The sequence below is a fragment of the Hylobates moloch genome, unplaced genomic scaffold (genome assembly GCF_009828535.3).
Source record: "Hylobates moloch isolate HMO894 unplaced genomic scaffold, HMol_V3 SCAFFOLD_1, whole genome shotgun sequence".
NCBI classification, from domain to species: domain Eukaryota; kingdom Metazoa; phylum Chordata; class Mammalia; order Primates; family Hylobatidae; genus Hylobates; species Hylobates moloch.
In genome coordinates this window covers 134,113,452-134,133,873 of record NW_026652276.1, presented here as the reverse complement: position 1 = coordinate 134,133,873, position 20,422 = coordinate 134,113,452, and the positions used below count along the sequence as shown (strand labels likewise).

The 20,422-nt window shown below is 43.1% G+C and overlaps 1 long non-coding RNA gene across 1 annotated transcript in view; it reads right to left on the bottom strand.

The window, feature by feature from the left end:
* LOC131382235 (uncharacterized) overlaps positions 1 to 20,226 on the bottom strand; it is an 84,058-nt gene extending 63,832 nt beyond the window's left edge. The window contains exon 1 of the long non-coding RNA XR_009211535.1: positions 19,936 to 20,226. This is a non-coding gene — a long non-coding RNA (uncharacterized LOC131382235). The remainder of the gene's footprint in view (positions 1 to 19,935) is intronic.
* Between the last annotated feature and the right edge of the window lie 196 nt (positions 20,227 to 20,422).

Sequence of the window (20,422 nt, the reverse complement as noted above, 5' to 3'; positions counted from 1 at the left end):
GCTTCACTTCTGACTGGAGGCAGCCTGAGGGGAAAACTTTTTTGAGAGAGAGAAACTGCTGGGAAGGTCTCTGGCTCTTGAAGGAGACTCACAGGAAGTGACACTGAGTATTAAGGGTCTGGATGTGATGTCTGGAATGGCTGCAGCCATCACATTCCAGCCTGAGGATACAACCAGTGCTGAGAGAGTAAGACACGGGTCTTTGCTGCCATCACCAAGCCAACAAATCAGCTGCCACTGAGGTGTGCCTATCTCACAAGTTCCTGGTACCTGAGATAATAAAGTCCTTTTTTAAACCAGCTTGAGTTGAGATTTCTCTGTCTTGAAGACAAATGTAACTGACAGAGAAGAATAAATTTTACTTTTAGAATCACAATTGATCTACAACCTCTTTGAAGTGTGAAAGGAAAATAAATCTTGGAACCCCAAACCCACTAAGCCAAAGGGAAAAGTCAATCTGGGAACTGGGTCACACAAACCTGCCTCCCATTTTGGTTCTTAAATAAGATGACTACAAAAATGAAAAACTACATGCCTCCCTCAAATTTTGCCCACAAGGAAATTCCTTTGCAATGTAAGTTGAATGCTTATCTTCACAGGTGTGGGGGACAAAGAACTCTAAGTCATCCCTCTGCCCACCTGAGACAAATGTATATCTGATTGTTTCCTCTGCCCTATTGTCTATGTTATCTTATGTAAAAATGCAGATTCACTGAGCCAGAAAAAAGCATGAATGACTCTTTTCCCCCTACACCCCTCCCACATGAAAATTATGTATTTTTCAATATCCCACCTTTTCCCTTTTAAATTTGAAACCCTCAAAATTATCTTGGTAGAAAGGCATAGACCTGTTTCCTGAGTGAGCGTCCTTAACTTTGGCAAATAAACCTCCTAAAATGATCAAGACTTGCCTTAGTCATTTTCCTTGATTGGCAGAAACAAAGTTGCCAATGTCTTCTACCTAGACCAACAATACCTTTTGAAGTAAACTTTGCATTGAACTACAGAACACATACAAAACTGGGCACAAATCCTAAGTATACAGTTGGATGAATTAAGACAAAGAGGGCACATCCTTGTAACCACCATCCAGATAACCCTACCTTCATCCCAGAAGCCCTGCTTGTGCCCTTCTCAGTTGCTACCCCTCCCACATCTTTAAAGGAAAACACAGTCAAGGTCAGCAAAAAGAAGGAAGGCCTAAGAAACTGCCCCAGCCAAGAGCAGCCTCAGGAAACATGGTGGCTGTATTCATTTCATCGGGCTGCCATAACAAATTGCCACAAACTGGGTAGTTTAAAACAGAAATTTATTACCTTGCAGTTCTGAAGGCTAGTAGTCTGAAATCAAGGTGTTGGCAGGGCCATGCTCCCTCTGAAGTCTCTAGGGGAGGATCCTCCCTTGCCTCCCCGACCCCTGATAGCCCCAGGTGTTCCTTGGCTCACACAGCATCACTCTAATCTCTGCTTCCATCTCTGTCTTCCATCTCTGTGTCCAAATTTCCCTCTTCCTGTAAGGAAACCAGTCATTGGATTAAGAACCATCTATCTAAGTGCTTAAAAATCTTTGCATTATAGAGAAGTTCTAGATTTATGAAAAAATTGTGAAGATAGCACACAGCTTTCCCACATGTCCCACACCTGGTTCCCCCTGGGAACCTACCCCAGTATGACCTCATATTAACTAATTACATTCGCATTATTTCCATTTCCAAATCAGGTCACATTCGGAGGTACTGGAGTTAGGGTTTCGACATATCTTTTTTGGAGATACAATTCAAACTATAACAACAACTTATATCACCTTAAGTTTATAAGGTGATATCCTGACGGGATCCTGGAACAGAAAAAGGACATTAGGAAAAAATTAAGTAAATCTTTTAAAAACTATGAACTTTAGTCAATAATAGTGAATCAAAAATTGGTTCATTAATTGTGACAAATATACCATACTAAAGTAATATGTTAGTAACAGGGGGAACCGGTGTGGGACATGTGGGAAAGCTGTGTGCTGTCTTCACAATTTTTTCATAAATCTGGAACTTCTCTAAAATGCAAAGTTTTTTAAAGCACTTCAGGGTGAGAGTTCTAGGAGGTAGCAAAGTTTCTTGTACTGATCTCTGTCATGTTCTCAGCAGCTCATCAGTGTCTGAAGCAAGGTATGGATTTGAGCTACCAATGGATGGATGGATGGATGGATGGATGGATGGATGGATGGATGGATGCAAGGATGTATGGATGGATGATGGATAGATGGATGGAAGGATGGATGGATGGATGGATGGATGGATGGATAGATGGTGTATTAGTGTGTTTTCATGCTGCTGATAAACACATACATGAGACTGGGAGGAAAATGAGGTTTAATTGGACTTACAGTTCCACATGGCTGGGGAGGCCTCAGAATCATGGTGAGGGGCAAAAGGCACTTATTACATGGTGGTGGAAAGAGAAAATGAGGAAGAAGCAAAAGTGATGACCTCTGATAAACCCATCATATCTTGTGAGACTCGTTCACTATCATGAGAATAGCACAGGGAAGACTGGCCCCCAAGATTCAATTACCTCCTGCTAGGTCCTTCCCACAACACGTGGGAATTCTGGGAGATACAATTCAAGTTGAGATTTGGGTGAAGACACAGCCAAACCATATCATTATACCCCGGCCCCTCCAAATCTCATGTCCTCACAATTCAAAACCAATTGTGCCTTCCCAACAGTCCCCCAAAGTCTTATTTCAGCATTCACCCAAAAGTCCACAGTCCAAGGTCTCATCTGAGACAAGGCAAGTCCCTTCTGCCTATGAGCCTATAAAATAAAAAGCAAGCTAGTTATTTCCTAGATAGAATGGGGGTACAGATATTGGGTAAATACAGCTGTTCCAATGGGAGAAAATGAACAAAACGAAGGGGTTACAAGGCCCATGCAAGTCTGAAATCCATCAGGGCAGTCAAATTTTAAAGCTCCAAAGTGATCCCTTGACTCCAGGTCTCACATCCAGGTCACAATGATGCAAGAGGTGAGTTCCCATGGTCTTGGGCAGCTCTGCCCCTGTGGCTTTGCAGGGTACAGCCCCCCTCCCGCTGCTTTCATAGGCTGGCATTGAATGTCTGTGGTTTTTCCAGGAACATGGTGCAAGCTGTCAGTGGATCTACCATTTTGGAGTCTAGAGGATGGTGGCCCTCTTCTCACAGCTCCACTAGGCTGTGTCTCAGTAGGTACTCTGTGTAGGGGCTCTGACCCACATTTCCCTTCCACATTGCCCTAGCAAAGGTTATCTGTGAGGGCCCCACCTCTGCAGCAAACCTTTGCCTGGACATCCAGGTATTTCCATACATCTTCTGAAATCCAGGTGGAGGTTCCCAAACCTCAATTCTTGACTTCTGTGCACGTGCAGGCTCAAAACCACATGGAAGCTGCCAAGCCTTGGGACTTCCACCCTCTGAAACCATGGACTGAGCTATACATTGGCCCCTTTCAGCCACATCTGGAGCAGCTGGGACACAGGGTACCAAGTCCCTAAGCTACACAAAGCACGGGGACCTTGCGTCTGGCCCACAAAACCACTTTTTCCTCTTGTGCCTCCAGGCCTGTGATAGGAGGGGCTGCTGTGAAGGTCTCTGTCATGGCCTGGAGACATTTTCCCTGTGGTCTTGGGATTAACACTAGGCTCCTTGCTACTTATGCAAATTTCAGCAGCTGGCTTGAATTTGTCCCCAGAAAATGAGTTTTTATTTTCTATCACATAGTCAGGCCGCAAACTTTCCAAACTTTTATGCTCTGCTTCCCTTATAAAACAGAATGTTTTTAACAATACCCAAGTCACCTCTTGAATGCTTTGCTGCTTAGAAATTTCTTCTGCCAGATACCATAAATCATCTTTCTCAAGTTCAAAGTTCCACAGATCTCTACAGCAGGGGCAAAATGCCACCAATCTCTTTGCTAAAACATAACAAGGGTCACATTTACTCCAGTTCCTAACAAGTTTCTCATCTCCATCTGAGACTACCTCAGCCTGGACCTTATTGTCCATATCGCTATCAGCATTTTGGGCAAAGCCATTCAGCAAGTCTCTAGGTAGTTCCAAACTTTCCCACATTTTCCTGTCTTCTTCTGAGCCCTGCAAACTGTTCCAACCTCTGCCTGTTACCTGGTTCCAAAGTGGCTTCCACATTTTCAGGTATCTTTTCAGCAACACCCCACTCCTGGTACCAATTTACTGTGTTAGTCCATTTTCTCACTGATAAAGACATACTCAAGACTGGAGGAAAAAGAGGTTTAATTGGACTTACAGTTCCACATGGCGGGGGAGGCCTCAGAATCATGGCAGGAGGTGAAGGCACTTCTTACATGGTGGCAGCAAGAGAGAATGAGGAAGAAGCAAAAGCAGAAACCCCTAAGAAACCTATCAGATCTCATGAAATTTATTCACTATCACAAGAATAGCAAGGGAAAGACTGTCTCCCATGATTCAATGACCTCACCCTAGGTCCCTCCCACAACATGTGGGAATTCTGGGAGATATAATTCAAGTTGAGATTTGGCTGGGGACACAGCCAAGCCATATCAGATGGATGGATAGAAAGAGAGATAGATGATAGATGATAGATGATAGATAGATAGATGATAGATAGATAGATAGATAGATAGATATTACCTATGGACATCTTATTTTATATATATATATACATATATATAATTTTCCTATTGCTATCTATCTATCTATATCCTTGATAGTTCTAGATTTAGATATAGATAACAGAGAATGCCTATGTGTAGGCTCTATACAAGATATTTTACCTCCATGAATCCTCATACCAATTGGTATCCCCATTTTATAGATGAGGAGCCTGTGACTCAGAGAGAAAAGCAACTTGCTCAGAGTACCCTACTAGCAGAGTGTCAGAGCCAAGTTTCTAATTCTAGTCTACCTGGCCCTGAAGCATGGGCTGTTCCACTACATCATGCAGTGTTCATAATGCTGCACGTCCCTTCCTGCCTGTGCCCTCACTGCTCATCCCCTTCAAGTTACAAATGAGCAAACTGAGGTCTAGAAAGGTGTAGTGACTTGCCAGTGTCATACAGGGAAAAACCAGGTAATGAGTTTTGAGATTGGGATTTTGAATTAATGTATTTAAATAAAAAATGTTTATTAACAATCTTACCTATCAGCCATGTGTGTACGGAGAAAGGAAGAGATAGAGAGAGAGAGACAGCAGAAAGCCAAAAGCCAAAAGTCTTGGGAGCTGGTAGATCGTGGATCTGAGAACTTTACATTTCCAGCAAAATATTGTCTATGGAAGGTTTTCAGTTGCTTCTGCAGTTTTTCCCTCCCACACCACCCTCACTCAGAATAGTGACCTAGAAGAGAAAAGAACAAAACATCTTTGAACAGGTCATCTGTTTCCCGTCTCAAGCAGGGTGCTGGGGCATTGAGGGTTTCATTGTTTACTTAACAGGAAGCCTAGACCCTAGATCCATAGACTTGGTCTCTATCTTCTTTGCCTGAAAAAGTCCAATGCATTTAAGAATGCCAGAGCCATCCCCATTGACACCGTCTCTATGATTGATTTTACAAAGGTCACAGCTATGAATCAGAGGCTGAAATGCCACTGCAACCACTTATCTCCTGTCCTTGCTCATGGCATTGACAAGGCTGGTATAAAATGAGGAAGTTGGCTCCAAAATATGAGGTTCTAACCACTAGAACTTGTAAATGTTGTAAGGACAAAGAATCTTTGTAGATGTGACTACGTTAAGGATCTTGACATGAGGAGATCATCCTAGATTATCAAGGTGGGTCATAAATGCAATCACAAGCGTCCTTATAAGAGAACACATGGAGAAGAGGAAAAGGCAATGTGACCACAGAGATTGGAGTGAAGTAGCCATAAATGAAGGAATACTGGCTGCCACTAGAAGCTGGAAGGGGCAAGGGACAGATTCTCCCCAAAGCCTGCAAAGGGATCTCAGTCTTACTGGCACCTTGATTTCAGTCTTATGATACTGATTTCAGACTTCTAACCTCCAGATTGAGATAATTAATTTTTGTTGGCTAAGTCAATTAGTTTGTGAAAATTTGTTACAGAAGCCTGAGAAGACTAATGCAGATGGTAAGAAATGCATTCCACTAAAAACTGAGCAAAATTCTAAAGCAAATGTGAGCTACATCACTGCAGGAATGAGGAACAGTCTGGTGATGCCCATGTGTACATCTATGAAGAAAATGAAATCCTTCAATGCTCTGAGGCTCTATCCAATTAAGGAGGAAGTTAGGGCTGAAAGAACCCAATGACCTCATTTTTCAGGTGAGGAAAATGAGATCTCAGGAGATCATTTAATTTGTCCAAGAGCTATTATTAGTTCCTCATGATTAAGGCTGTGTTAGGACTCTGGACTCAGCCGAAAGGACTTTGTTATAAACACATGCACAAAATTAGGTCATAATGACAAGAACATACTCAATGAAATTATGATTTAAAAAAGAAAAAATAAAGACAGGATTTGGAGAAAATACTATTAAAATTAGGAGATTAGAATCAAAGCAAAAAGTTAATGAAATGTACAGACACCCTCCTCAGAGCCAAGAGAATGTCTATAGTTAAGCTTCAACAAACAAACAAAAAAAGAAGACTGACCTTGAGCTTCCCAGGAGCCAATGTGAAAGGCAAGCAGAATCAGTTACTTTATTCTTAATATCACAAGGAGAAAGCATGCCATTTCCTCAGGAGAAGCCAAGTGTTTTCTTTTATTAATTTTAAATGTCATTTCTCCTGTGACAGTTTACTTAGTTAACACCAGGAAACGTAATAGATGGTGAGTGCAATAATATTTTTACTGTGTCTTGCAGAGATAATGCAATAATGACTGTATCTTGCAGTGATCTTTGTTTGATGAAAGCCTCAGGCAAATAATTAAGAAAATTCTGAAATGATGCTTCTGTAAATGAATGGGATGATGGTGTGCATGGAGAAGTGGATGAACTACTTATCCATTCAAGGACCTCCCATTGACATTTCCCTCCATTGGGCATTTTCTAAGACCTGCATAGAAGTCAGTCTGAATTTATTCTCTCAGACAAAGGTCCAGCATACTGATACTCTTCCTCTGTTGAAAGTAGAACCAGTCTTGCAGGTGATGTCCTTGACATTCTTTCATAGAAATAGTCACCTAAGCAATAAGGAAAAACCGTCTAGCCTCCACAAGGTGCAACTGGATGTAAAGGGGGAGTTTTTTTTGTTTTTGTTTTTGTTTTTCAGGAAACAAGGTACCTCTGTAGAATAAGCTCAATAGGCACCAACATTGTGATATGCTGGCCAATAGAAAAACATCATCTCAGGCTGTGATCACAGAATGTGAAGTCTAAAAAACAGAGGAGATAAAGGCATGTTGTTCTGCCCTGTGCTGTCATTTGGATGTACCTGGAATATCATAGTCAAACCCACAAGCCATGCCTTAGGAAGGTGTCTATATTAATTAGAACTCCTTCTGCTTCAAGTGACTTAAATTCACTCAGGCAATAGCTGTGCATGGTGGCTCATGCTTGTAATACCAGAACTTTGGGAACCTGAGGCCAGCAGATTACCTGAGGCAGGAGTTCAAGACCAGCCTGGCCAACATGGCAAAAACCCATCTCTACTAAAAATATAAAATTTAGCCGGGCATGATGGTGTGCACCTGTAAACCCAGATACTCAGGAGGCTGAGGCATGAGAATCGACTGAGATTGCAGTGAGCTGAGATGTTGCCACTGCACTCCAGCCTGAGTGACAAAGTGAGACTCTGTTCAAAAAAAAAATTCACTTAGGCAATAAAATAGCATTTATTGGTTCAAATAATTGGACAGTCTGTAGTAGAACTGCATTAGGCCCAGCTGAATCCAGGGGCTCAAGTGATGTTATCAGGGCTGTCTTGTGACCTCCTTCCACCTTGTTCCCTCAGAATGTTGGCTTCACTCTCAGCAGCAGTCTCCCCAACCCACCCCCAGTAGACAAGAAGGCCACTGGCAGTCTGAAATTTAGACCCTTGAATTGTGATTGACAAAAGAAGAGGAGCTTTCTGTTCCCAGTGCCCCTGGACAGTATCTCATGGAAGGATTCTTATTGGCCTAGCTTAGTCCATGTGCCCACCTTCAGATTTATTTATTAATTCATTTATTCAATAAACCTTAATTTAATTTGTGTGGCATATACTGCTCTAGTGCTGAAGGTACAGCAGTGACAACAATCACTCTTCTGCCTCTTGAAGCTTAAGATTTTGAGATGCAACATGTCCTGTGATGAGGTATGTGATAAAGAAGAAAAAAGTATGGTAAGGTGATAAGGTGTCATTGTGAGGGGTTCTTTCTGGATAGGATGGCAGGGACAGCCTCTCTGATGATGTAATATTGATATTTAAGCAAAAACCTGAAGGAAGTGAGAAAGTAAGCTCTGTGAATATCCACATCTGGGGAAAGAGTAATCCAGATTTAGGAAACAGCAAATATGGAGGCCCTGAGATTGGAAGCTGTTCATCATGCTTAGGAAACTGCAAGAAAACCATTGCCTCTAGAGTCAAGGACAAAGAAGGGAGTAGTACGAGATGAGATTTGGGGTTTGGGGTTGGCTATCATATAGAGCCTTATAGACTATGATAAGTACTTTGTACTTTGCCCTAAGTAAGACAGGATGCTATGGAAGGGTGTTCAGCAGAACAGTGATGTGTTCTGATGCTTTAGAAGGTTCTACATGATGTTGTGCAGAGATTAGATTGTAGGGGTAGGAGTGCCCTCCAGCCAAAGACCACCAGTCTGTAGTTTGGTTTTATTGATTTGTTGCAATAAGGAGAAGTGTGGAATGTCTTGGTTTAAAAAAATGGGTGTAACTTACTGCAGGGTTTAGGGTCCTGTCAGGTGATTTGAGAGTTGGGATTAAGGAAGTGGGGCTTTGGGTGCCATCAGGCTAATCCATAGCTATGTATCTTAATCATTCTTATCTTGAAGGTGGGAAGAACAGAGTGAGGCTCAAAATTTGGTAAAGAAGCAGCAATCACTCATATTAACCAAGCTAGGAAGATGTTTGGTCACTTTTGCATTTGGACAATGTTTTTGTTTTTGTCTTAATCCGTCTTAGTCACAGAGTGACTTTGTCTGATGTGGGTGTTCTGTGTGTGAGTGCCAGGCAGATCCCAGTTATCAGGGGCTGCTTTTCTCTTCCTCAGAGAACAAGGGAGGGTCAGGGAATCAGATTCCTATCTGATGCTATGGATGCAATTGTCATCATGGTTTCCAGCAAAATCACAATATTTCAAGAGATTTAAAGAGGTATGATTTGGAGCATATTTTGAAGCTAGAGGTGGAATTTGCTCATAGATTGTGTGTAGAAGGCAAAGAGTTCAAGGTGATTTCTGAGAGTTTTTCCAAGTGATGAAATGGAATTGCTGCTTACCAAAATGTGGTAAATTATGAGAGACATACATTAAGTGAAGTGGATCTAGAGAGCTCAGTTTTAGTTATTTACTTATTTTTTTGAGACAGAGTCTCGCTCTATCACTCAGGCTGGAGTGCAGTGGCACCATCACAGCTCACTGCAGCCTAGATCTCCAGGGCTCAAGCAATTCTCCCACCTCAGCCTCCCAAAGTTCTGGGATTACAGGTGTGAGCCAACACACCGGGCCAGAGATCTAAGTTTCAAACATGCTAAATGTAAGATGCCTGTTAGACAGCCATGGAGAAATACTGAACAGACAGTTATACATATACATATACATATATATATAAAACATATGCAAGTTACTGACATTTAGATAATATTTAGAGCCATGGGACTGGACATCACCTAAGGATTGAGAGTAGATAGAGAAAGAAAATGAGACTGGCCTGAGCCGTGAGATACCCCAGATTTTAGCACCCAGCCCAGTGCCTGAGAAGGGACTATTCTGAGTGGCCATCCTGAGTTGAGTGGTAGCCCGTATCTGCCAAGAGGATGAGGCAATATGATTGACAGATCCCTCAAGCCCACATAGAAAGAGGTGATTTCCTAAAGCAAAGAATGTTGAGTCAAACAAATACCACTTGTCTACTTTGATATCTAATGAAGAACTCCCATCTTTTGGTTATCATTGAATTATTTGATTGATCAGCAATCCTTATCTGCTCATAAGTGGTATGCTTATATAAGTTTCAGGAGTGTTAGTAGGATTGGAATACTTGTCATGTTGGTCTTGAGAACACAAGGACTCTTCTCACTATTAAAAAGTAATCTTATTTATGTATGTATGTATTTATTTATTTATTTATTTATTTATTTATTCATTTATTTATTTTTTGAGACGGAATCTCACTCTGTCACCAGGCTGGAGTGCAGTGGCACAATCTCTGCAACCTCCACCTCCTGGGCTCAAGCAATTCTCCTGCCTCAGAATCCTAAGTAGCTGGGACTACAGGCGTTTGCCACCATACCCAGCTAATTTTTGTATTTTTAGTAGAGACGGGGTTTCACCATGTTGGCCAGGATGGTCTCTATCTCTTGACCTTGTGATCTGCCCTCCTCAGCCTCCCAAAATGCTGGGATTACAGGCATGAGCAATCATGCCCTGTGTGATCTTATTTTTTGTGTGTTATTTTTTGAGAAAGGGTAGGTACCAAGCGATTACTGTTTCAATAGCAAAGACTTGGAACCAACCTAAATGTCCAACAATGATAGACTGGATTAAGAAAATGTGGCACATATACACCATGGAATACTATGCAGCCATAAAAAATGATAAGTTCATGTCCTTTGTAGGGACATGGATGAAACTGGAAACCATCATTCTCAGCAAACTATCGCAAGGACAAAAAACCAAACACCGCATGTTCTCACTCATAGGTGGGAATTGAACAATGAGAACACATGGACACAGGAAGGGGAACATCACACACCGGGGACTGTTGTGGGGTGGGGGGAGGGTGGAGGGATAGCATTAGGAGATATACCTAATGCTAAATGACGAGTTAATGGGTGCAGCACACCAACATGGCACATGTATACATATGTAACAAACCTGCACATTGTGCACATGTACCCTAACATTTAAAGTATAATAATAAAACAATTTTAAAAAAAGAAAAAAAAAGACTTACAACTCAGCTCAATATAAGTCAGACGTTTTTAGCTATAGATCTCTTCACAAGTGAAATGGGGCTCCTCAAATAGGTGAGCCATCTATCCTCATAGACAAAGAAGCCAAGACTGGACACCCACTCAGAGGGGATGTTGTGGAAGCATTACAAGCATCCTGAGCTGGACAAAGTTATCCACAGTGATACAACTACTGTGTAAGACTGTGAGAACAGAGATCTGAGTGCTTGTCCTCAGTTACTAACTGGATGACTTCGAGCAAATCACTTCATCCCTCTAAGCATCAGTTTCCTTTTATTTATTTATTTTGAGATGGTTGTGCTCTGCCTCCCAGGCTGGAGTACAATGGCAGAATCTCAGCTCACTGCAACCTCCCCGACCTGGGCTCAAGTGATTCTCATGCCTCAGCCTCCTGAGTAGCTGGAATTACAGGCATGCGCCACCACATCTGGCTAATTGTTGGTATTTTTAGTAGAGATGGGATTTCACCATGTTGGCCAGGCTGGTCTTGAACTCCTGACCTCAAGTGATCTGCCCCCAGCCTCGGCCTCCCAACATGCTGGGATTACAAGCATGAGCCACTGGACCTGGCCAGTTTCCTTATCTTTCCAACTAGGGATAATAGTGCCTTTTTCACAAGGCTGTTGCGAGAATTAAGTAAGATATTATTTGTGAGAGACTGTAGCATCATGATTGGCATATAACAGCACCCAGCAAATGTTAAGTTTCTTTCCTCTTTTAATAGCCAACATGCAGGGAGAGTTTAATTCTGGAAATATTTATTGACCACTTATTATGACTTCTGTAATATTTGAACATGAATCATTGACAAGTCAGTCCGAAAACTGGCTGAGAGTCTGTGGGCAGGGGATTTGGAAAGGAAGGCAGTGGGACAACTCACCCTGGGGAAGAGAGGAATGTGTTTACTCCTGAAGGAATAAGCCCCTAGGTTCTCTCTGGTGGGGGAAGAAGGCTGGAGCTGGAGGAGGCTGTCTGGGAGGTGGTGTGGCCTCTGACTTACGCTCTCAGCCTTAAGCCAATGGCTCACACAATGCTAGTGTGATTGCATTTTCTGTGAAAATCTGGCAGAACTGAGTTCCACAGGCTGACATGACTGGAACAAGAGGCTCCATTCATGGACTTAGAATAGAACCAACATTAGGGCAAGGGCTCTGGAAGATTTCGGGGGCGGGGTGCTGGAGCGTTTGAGTCAAGGGTACTTATGTCTCTGACAAGTGAAGGACTTCAGCAGATCTCTGCTTTACCTATACATTTTACAAGATGCCCTGAGTGCAGCTGTAGAAGGATTTCTCCAGTCAGGGATCCTTGACATGAATGCTCAAAAGATACATTCTTCCTCTACAGTGCAGTCAAGGACAGCAGGACAAGCAGATTTATCCTCACCTGAAGTCATAACCAGGATCAGTTTCCCCCAATTCCAGCTCTTCCAATTTCCCAAAGAGGACTTTGTGTAACTACCTTAGGAGAAACACACTAAAGAATAAACATCAGCAACCAGCACAGGTGTGAGTGGAGACATTTGATCCCCAGCCCTGTCACTGTTGAATCTGGGGTGTGTAAAACCTCACGAAGTGGCAGAGGAGAACATGGCGCAGTAAACAACCTGCCCCATGCCCCAACTTACACTGCTGGCAGTAAACGACCCTCACAACTATCTCCTCCACTCATTCCCAGAGATAGTGATATGTTGGTATTAACAACACATCTCTTTAAAAATTCAATTATATTTGCATCTATTTGACAGACTAGAATAATTACTGTCTGCTGCTAAGGTTTCCCCTGCAGATGCAAGAAAAAAGTGACCTTACATTTTCTGTCTGTCTGATTGTGGCAGCCAAGATTGAATAGGGAAATACAGAGGGTAGAAATCTAATTATATAACAGTATTGTGGTCATTTCTTTAAAGTTCTTATCTTTTGGAGACACATATTGAAATATTTATGAATACGATCACATGATTGTGGGATTAGCTTCAAATAATACAGGATAAGTATGATTTCATTTACATGAAGTACAAAAGCAAAAAGAAAATCACAAACCCATGCTGTTGAGGTGAGGAGAGTGGGGTGGAGGGTGGAGATAGTGACCAGTAGATAGGACGAGGTGGGCATCTGGGATTTACATTTACACAAATGGTTTGGGGTTATGAAAATTCACTGTGCTTTAATTTTATAGCATATGCTTTTCTGTGCCTGTGTATACATATACATGTGTATGTACGTCATACTTCAATTAAACTTTTTGAAAAATCATAATGTGGGAGGACGGGTAACTGACACGGGGGTGGGAGTGGGGAGTGACCGAAACAGGATTGTCCGAGTGTTCATTGCTGAAGCTGGGTGGTGGGCAGGCAGGGGGTTATTTTACTAATCTCCTATTTGTGTCAATGCTTGACATTTTCCACAAGAAAAATTTTATGAAAGTATTCCTGGAGGTATTAAGTCTCATGTATTCTTAAATACTATTAGTTTTTTGAGCTGAGGTCTCTCTCTATAGCCTAGACTGGAGTGGAAAATGTTAATTTTTTAAAACCAGAGGCTCAGTACAACAGGAGTTGAAGCCCTGATGGATCAAAGAGGATGGGTCATTTGAATATGAGCCAGAGTGCTCAGTGTTTTTGCAAATGTGATTATTTTGCCTACCCTGGTGAAGCCACTTTAAATTAGTAACTGTTATCATTTAAAAGGAAAACATAGAGATATATGTTAGCATGTGCCAATATTTGTTTTATTTACTAATGTTATTGATTACTTATTAATATTTCTAGATTTTATATCTGTACTATGTACAAAAATAATATAAACATAATAATACACATTTGACAAAAAGCTTTTAAAGGAAGACATAAAATATGTAAATAGATATTCTAATGTATTATTTCTACATGCCAGTGGATCTTTCTTGGGTGCCTTCAGGGTATATGATTTGGAAAACATAATTTTTCTTTTCACAATAAGAACTCGCAACAAAGAAAAAATAGATTTAAACTACACACACAGAAAATCTACATTCTGCTTTGAATATCATCTATTAGACAGCAGGCTTTGCCCTAGGCATATATGAATATCCTTGGCCTTGAGGGGCTAGTAGACCAACAGGGGAGAAGGCATATAAAAATATAACTTCAATGTGATATGGTGGTGCCACCAAGATGGAAATGGGTGCAAGGCATCTTCGGAATTCTTCCTGCAGGAAAGAAAACCTGAGAGGAGATTTGAATCTTAACAAAGAACTAGGCATGCAAATAAATGTAAGAAAGATATTCCCAACTGTTATGCATTGAATTGTGTCTCCAAAAAGATATGCTGAAATCCTAACCCTGGTACCTGAGAATGTGACCTTATTTGGAAATAGGGTCTTTGCAGATGTAATCAAGTTATGATAAAGTCATTAGGGTGCCTCTTAATCCAATATGACTGGTGTCCCTATAAGAGAGGAAGAGTCACAGAGACTCACACGGAGAGAAGAATGCCATGTGAAGACACAGAAATACAGGGAGAATGCTGTGTGATGACGGAGGCAGAAATTAGAGTTATGTAGCTGCACACCAGGGAACACCAAGAATTGCCTGCAACCACAGAAACTGGAGCATGAGCATGGCCATTGATATGGTTTGGCTCTGTGTCCCCACCCAAAATCGTGTCGGATTGTAATTCCCAGTGTTGGAGGTAGGGCCTGGTGGGAGGTGATTGGATCATGGGGGCAGAGTTCTCATGAGTGATTTAGCACCATCCCTCATTAGTACTGGTTTTATAGTGGGAGAGTGCTCATGATCTGTTTTCTCAAAAGTGTGTGGCACCTCCCAACTCTCTCTCTTGCTCCTGCTCTGGCCATGTAAGACATGCCTGCTTTTCCTTTGCCTTCTGCCATGATTATAAGTTTCCTGAGGCCTCCCCAGAAGTAGAAGCCACTATGCTTCCTGTACAGCCTGCAAAACTGTGAGCCATTAAACCTCTTTTCTTTATAAATTACCCAGTCTTGGGTATTTCTTTATAGCAATGCAAGAACAGACTAATACAGAAAATTGGTACTTGGAGTGGTGCATTGCTATAAAGATACCTAAAAATGTGGAATCAACCTTGGAATCAGGTAATGAGCAGAGGTTGGAAGAGTACAGAGGGCTCAGAAGAGGACAGAAAGATGAGGGAAAGTTTAAACTTCCTAGAGACTTACTGAATGGTTGTGACCAAAATACTCATAGTGATATGGACAATGAGGCCCAGGACTCAGACAGAGATAAGGAATATATTGGCAACTGGAGAAAATGTCACTTTTGTTATGTGTTAGCAAAGAGCTAAGGATCTGTGGGACCTTGAACTTGAGAGTGATGATTTGGGGTATCTGGCAGAAAAAATTTCTAACCAACAAAGTATTCAAGATATGACCTAACTGCTTCAAACAGCCTATGCTCACATGCATGAGCAAAGAAATGACCTGAAACTGGAACTTATATTTAAAAGAGAAGCAGAGCATAAAAGCGGAAAATTTTCAGCCTGGCCACGTGGTAGAAAAGAAGAACCTCTTTTCTGGGAATGAATTTAAGCTGGATACAGAAATTTGTGTAAGAGGAACCAAGTGCTGATAGCCAGGACAATGAGGAGAAGGCTTTGAAGGCACTTCAGAGAACACTGCGGCAGCCCCTCCCATCACAGGCCTAGAAGGCCTAGGAGGACTGAATGTTTTTTTGGTCCAGGGCCAGGGCCTCACTGCCCAACACAGCCTCCAGACACTGCTCCCTGCATCCCAGCCAGTCCAGCTCCAGCTGTAGCTCAAAGGGACCCATTTATAACTCAGGTGGCTGCTCCAGAGGGTACAAACCATAAGCCTTAGAAGCTTTCACATACTGTTAAGCCTGCAGGTGCACACAGTGCAAGAATTGAGGTGTGGGAACCTCTGCCTGAATTTCAGAGGATGTATGGAAAAGCCTTGATGTCCAAGCAGAAGCCTGCTCCAGGGGCAGAGCCTCATGGAGAACCTCTACTAGGGTAGTGCAGAGAGGAAATGTGGGGTTGGGTAGTGGGGCACTACCTAGTGGAGCTGTGAGCAGAGGGTCACCATCCTCCAGACCCCAGAATGACAGATTCACCAGCAGATTGCACCCTCTACCTGGAAAAGCTGCAGGCACTCAACATCAGCTCTTGAGAGCAGCCACAGAGGCTGAACGCTGCAATGCCACAGCGTTGGAGCTGCCCAAGGCCTTGGGAAGGAGCCCATTCCTTGCACCAGAGTGCCCTGGATGTGAGACGTGGAGTCAAAGGAGATTATTTTGGAGCTTTGAGGTTTAATGACTGACCTACTGGGTTTTGGACTTGCATGGGGCCTGTAGCCCTTTTATTTTGACCACATTCTCCCTTTTGGGAGTATTTACCCAATGCTCGTACCCCCATGGGAGTATTTACCCAATGCCTGTACCCCCATTGTATATTGGGAGTAACTAATTTGTTTTTTATTTTACAGGATCATAGATGGAAATGACTAGCCTTGTCTCAGATGACACTTCGAACTTTGGACTTATGAGTTAATGTTGGAATAAGTTAAGACTTTAGGGGACTGTTGGGAAGGCATGATTATATTTTGAAATTTGAGAAGGACATAAAATTTGGAAGGGGGTGGGGTGGAATCACATGGTCTAGATATGTGACCCTGTCCAAATCTCAAATCTACTTGTAATTCCCAGTGTTGGAGGTGGGGTCTGGTGGGAGGTGATTGGACCATGGAGGTGGAGTTCTCATTACTGATTTAGAGCCATCCACTTTGTTATGGTATAGTGAGTTATCATGAGATCTCATTGTTTAAAAGTGTGTGGTACCTCCCACCTCTCTCTCTTGCTCCTGCTCTGGCCATGTAAGATGTGCCTGCTTCCCCTTCCCCTTCTTCCATGATTGTAAGTTTCCTGAGGCCTCCCCAAAAGCAGAAGCCACTATGTTTCCTGAATAGCCAATGGAACCATGAGCCAATTAAACCTCTTCTTTATAAATCACCCAGTTTAAGGTATTTCTTTATAGCAGTGCAAGAATGGACTCATACAGCTCTGCTGACACCTTGATTTCAGAATCCTACTCTCCAGAACTGTTTGGGAATACATATCTGTTGTTTTAAGCCAGTCAATTTGTGGTATTTTGTTAGAGTAGCATTAGCAAACTAATACATCAACATAAGGAACCCAGTTAGCAAATGAATAGGCACTGAAACAAGGTGTGTGGTGGGAATTGCCAGCCTTAAAATTGGGAACAGTAAAGACAGCGCCCTTAAAGCCACTGGGGCACAGAAGGCAAGATCTGCTCTACAGACTTGCAGTCTGGAGAAGCCTGCAGGAGCCAGCCACACAGGACCCTAAGTGAGAGGCCACTGTCATGGCCCCAGTGAAAGGCCATGGATCCTGAGCCTAACCAGGACCACAGAAATAGGGTGCGAGAGGGGTGACAGCTGCCAGAAATATACAAGAGACAAAAGTGGCAAGATCTGGTGACTGGTTGGATGTTGCCAGGACAACATAGTGGGAGAAACTTAGGTGGATGGTGATTTTGCAGCAAAAAAGAGTAATAAAAGCCAGCTTGGGGAATAAAGGGAGTTTATGAATTCAGTTTTTGACATGCTGATTTGGGGAAGCTTATGGAATATACAAATGTGTTCAGCAGACAGTTGAGTGTATAAATCTAAAGCTCAGGGAGATGCAATACACAAAGATAAATGTTTGGGAGTCAACAGCATGGAGGCCATTAAGATCACAGAGAGTAGGCAAAGACTGGAAAAAGCAAGTGTTAAGGGGAGAACCCTGAGCAACATCATCATGAATGTGGTGGGTAGAGGAGCCCAGGCAAGAGACGGGAAAGTGACAGGCAAAGCTGAAAGGGCAGCACTGGGAATGTAGGGTGTCTTGGAAGCTGTATCATAGCGTCAAGAAGATGAGCGTGGTCAATGTTGTAAAAAGGGCAGAAACCTGGGAAGATACAGCATGAAAAGTCCACAGATTAAAGATGGTAGACGTGATCGGTGGTGGTGTTAGCAGTAGAGGGAGCAGAGGGCAAGTGGCCCTGGTTCGGGTTGAGTGGTAGATGAGAAAGTAAACAACTTCTAAAAGATGCATGGCAGAGAAAGAAGGAGAAAGGGGATGTCACCAGAGAGAGATGGACCACAGTCAAGGGCAGAGGAGACTTCAGCAGCCTACAACTTAATGGAGACTCCTGGGAGACTTTGATGACATATGAGTGTCAGGATAGAGTGGTGGGGCAAGGGAGGAAGAAGAGGGGATCAAGCCTCTTGGGGAGAACAGATCTTAAACTGGCATGTATTTTAGTTTCTGCACCAAAAGGAAGGGTTAGGGTGATTTCGAGGCAGATTAATTTATAAAGAAAGCTGAGGGAGATAATTTCTCAAGGGATTTTTTGTATTGGGATTTTATTTTTTGAGACAGGGTCTCACTCTATTGCCCAGGCTGGAGTGCAGTGGTGCAATCACAGTTCACCGAAGCCTCAACCTCCCAGGCTCAGGTGATCTTCCCACCTCACCCTCCCAAGTAGCTGAGACTATAGGTGTGAACCACCATGCCCAGCTAATTTTTTCTATGTTTTGTAGAGACCGGGTTTCATCCTATTACCCAGGCTGGTCTCAAACTCCTAGGCTCAAAGCTAGTTTTCCAAGGTGCTGGGATTACAGGCAACAGCCACCACGTCCAGACATGATTTTTGGATTTTTTTTTTTAAGTACAGTCTGTGTTGAGAAAGGGACAGAGTGGGGTGGAGGTGGGGAGGGGGTAAAGATTTGGAACTGATCCAGAGGAGAACAAGAAAGCAAATGGAAGAATTTGCCCTGGGGGCCCTGTGAAGGCTGTAGCCAATGCACCTCTGGGGGTGCTGTCTGAGGGGCTGAGTGATTTAGGGCCTTACTTCATCAAAGTGGGAGGAACTGCCTCTTCTCTGCTTCACTCTCAGGCCGGTTGTGACTTCCCTGTTCCTCATGCCTATTCACAGTTTCTGTCCCCTGCACCCCTGGCCAGCTTGACCCATAACCCACATTCCCTGAGCCCCCAAAACCACTTTCTCCCCACCCATTTTTTCATTGCCTATTGTTTCATCTCCCATCCCTGACTCGACTCAACCCTGCCCTCATGCTTCCCTTCCCTGACACTTCTCTCCACCTCCTTGGCCACGTACCCAGGCATCTGTGCCTAATGGTGGGTCAGACTCTCTGGTATGAGAGTGTTTAGAACAGAAATGGGGGAGCAGAAAATGAACAAAAGGATGGAGACAGTGATTGGAATCAAGCGAATCCTTGGAGGGTAGGAGTCAGGAATCTTTGGCTTCTGCTAAAGGAAACAGCCGGTGCTAGAGCAAAGGCTAGGTCCAGGCCATCTCCTCTCCCTGGCCTTATCATCACCTGCCTGTGCTGGGTCATTTCCAACAGCACTCAAGTAGCCTCCAAACAAAACAGACACCATTTTTGCCCCATGTGCTCCTTCAGCCATAGCCCTATTGCTCCCTTTTCCAGAAGGCCCCTGGAGTGATCATTACACACACAGGGACCTCATCCCTTACCCCTCAGTCACTCCCCAAACCCCAGCCATCTGGCATTCACCCTGCCATGCTTCAGAATCTATTCTTTCCTTTTTCCCAGGGAGTTAATTATTTTTCAGCCAGCTCTAGCTAAAGCATTTTTATGTCATTTGAGAAAAGGACTGACTGTTGAAGTAGGCAATTTCCAATTACACAGCTTGTTCATGACAGCCTGGTGTCTCACACAGCAGCCAGATGTTTGTGTTTGCTTCCTTTCTCTGGTCTGTCCCTGCTGCTACCACCTTTGGTTCCAATCCAAGCTCACCCTCCCAGTCTCCTGGTCTTTATTTTCTGGTTGGTCCTCTTGTCTTGGATTCATAACCTGCTTCCTGGGGGTGTCCCCCGGATGTCTTAAGCAATTATTGTCTGTGTCAGAGACAAGACCTCTGAGCAGAGTCACTCATCAGCATCTTCCCCCCACTCCCACTGAATGTTCCTCATTTATTTTCAAGTCTTTCCTAAGCAGATCTCCCTTTGCGGCACACTAGCCTATGGCAAAGCTCTCTGCTTTCTGTCCCCACGTGATTCAAGGTGCTCCATTTCTTCTCTGCCCCTGCTCATCCTGCATGATGCTCTGCTTAAAAGACAGAAGGAAGCATTGTGACCTCATCCCCATTCACACTTGCTGTCCTCAAGTTTTGTCCTTGGCTTCTAGAGATCACATACTTGTGACTTTCCATGTGAGCATTGACATGCTCACACTTTACAAAATTTGTAGGACCATGGAGAGCTTTCTGGGGAAATGTTCAATT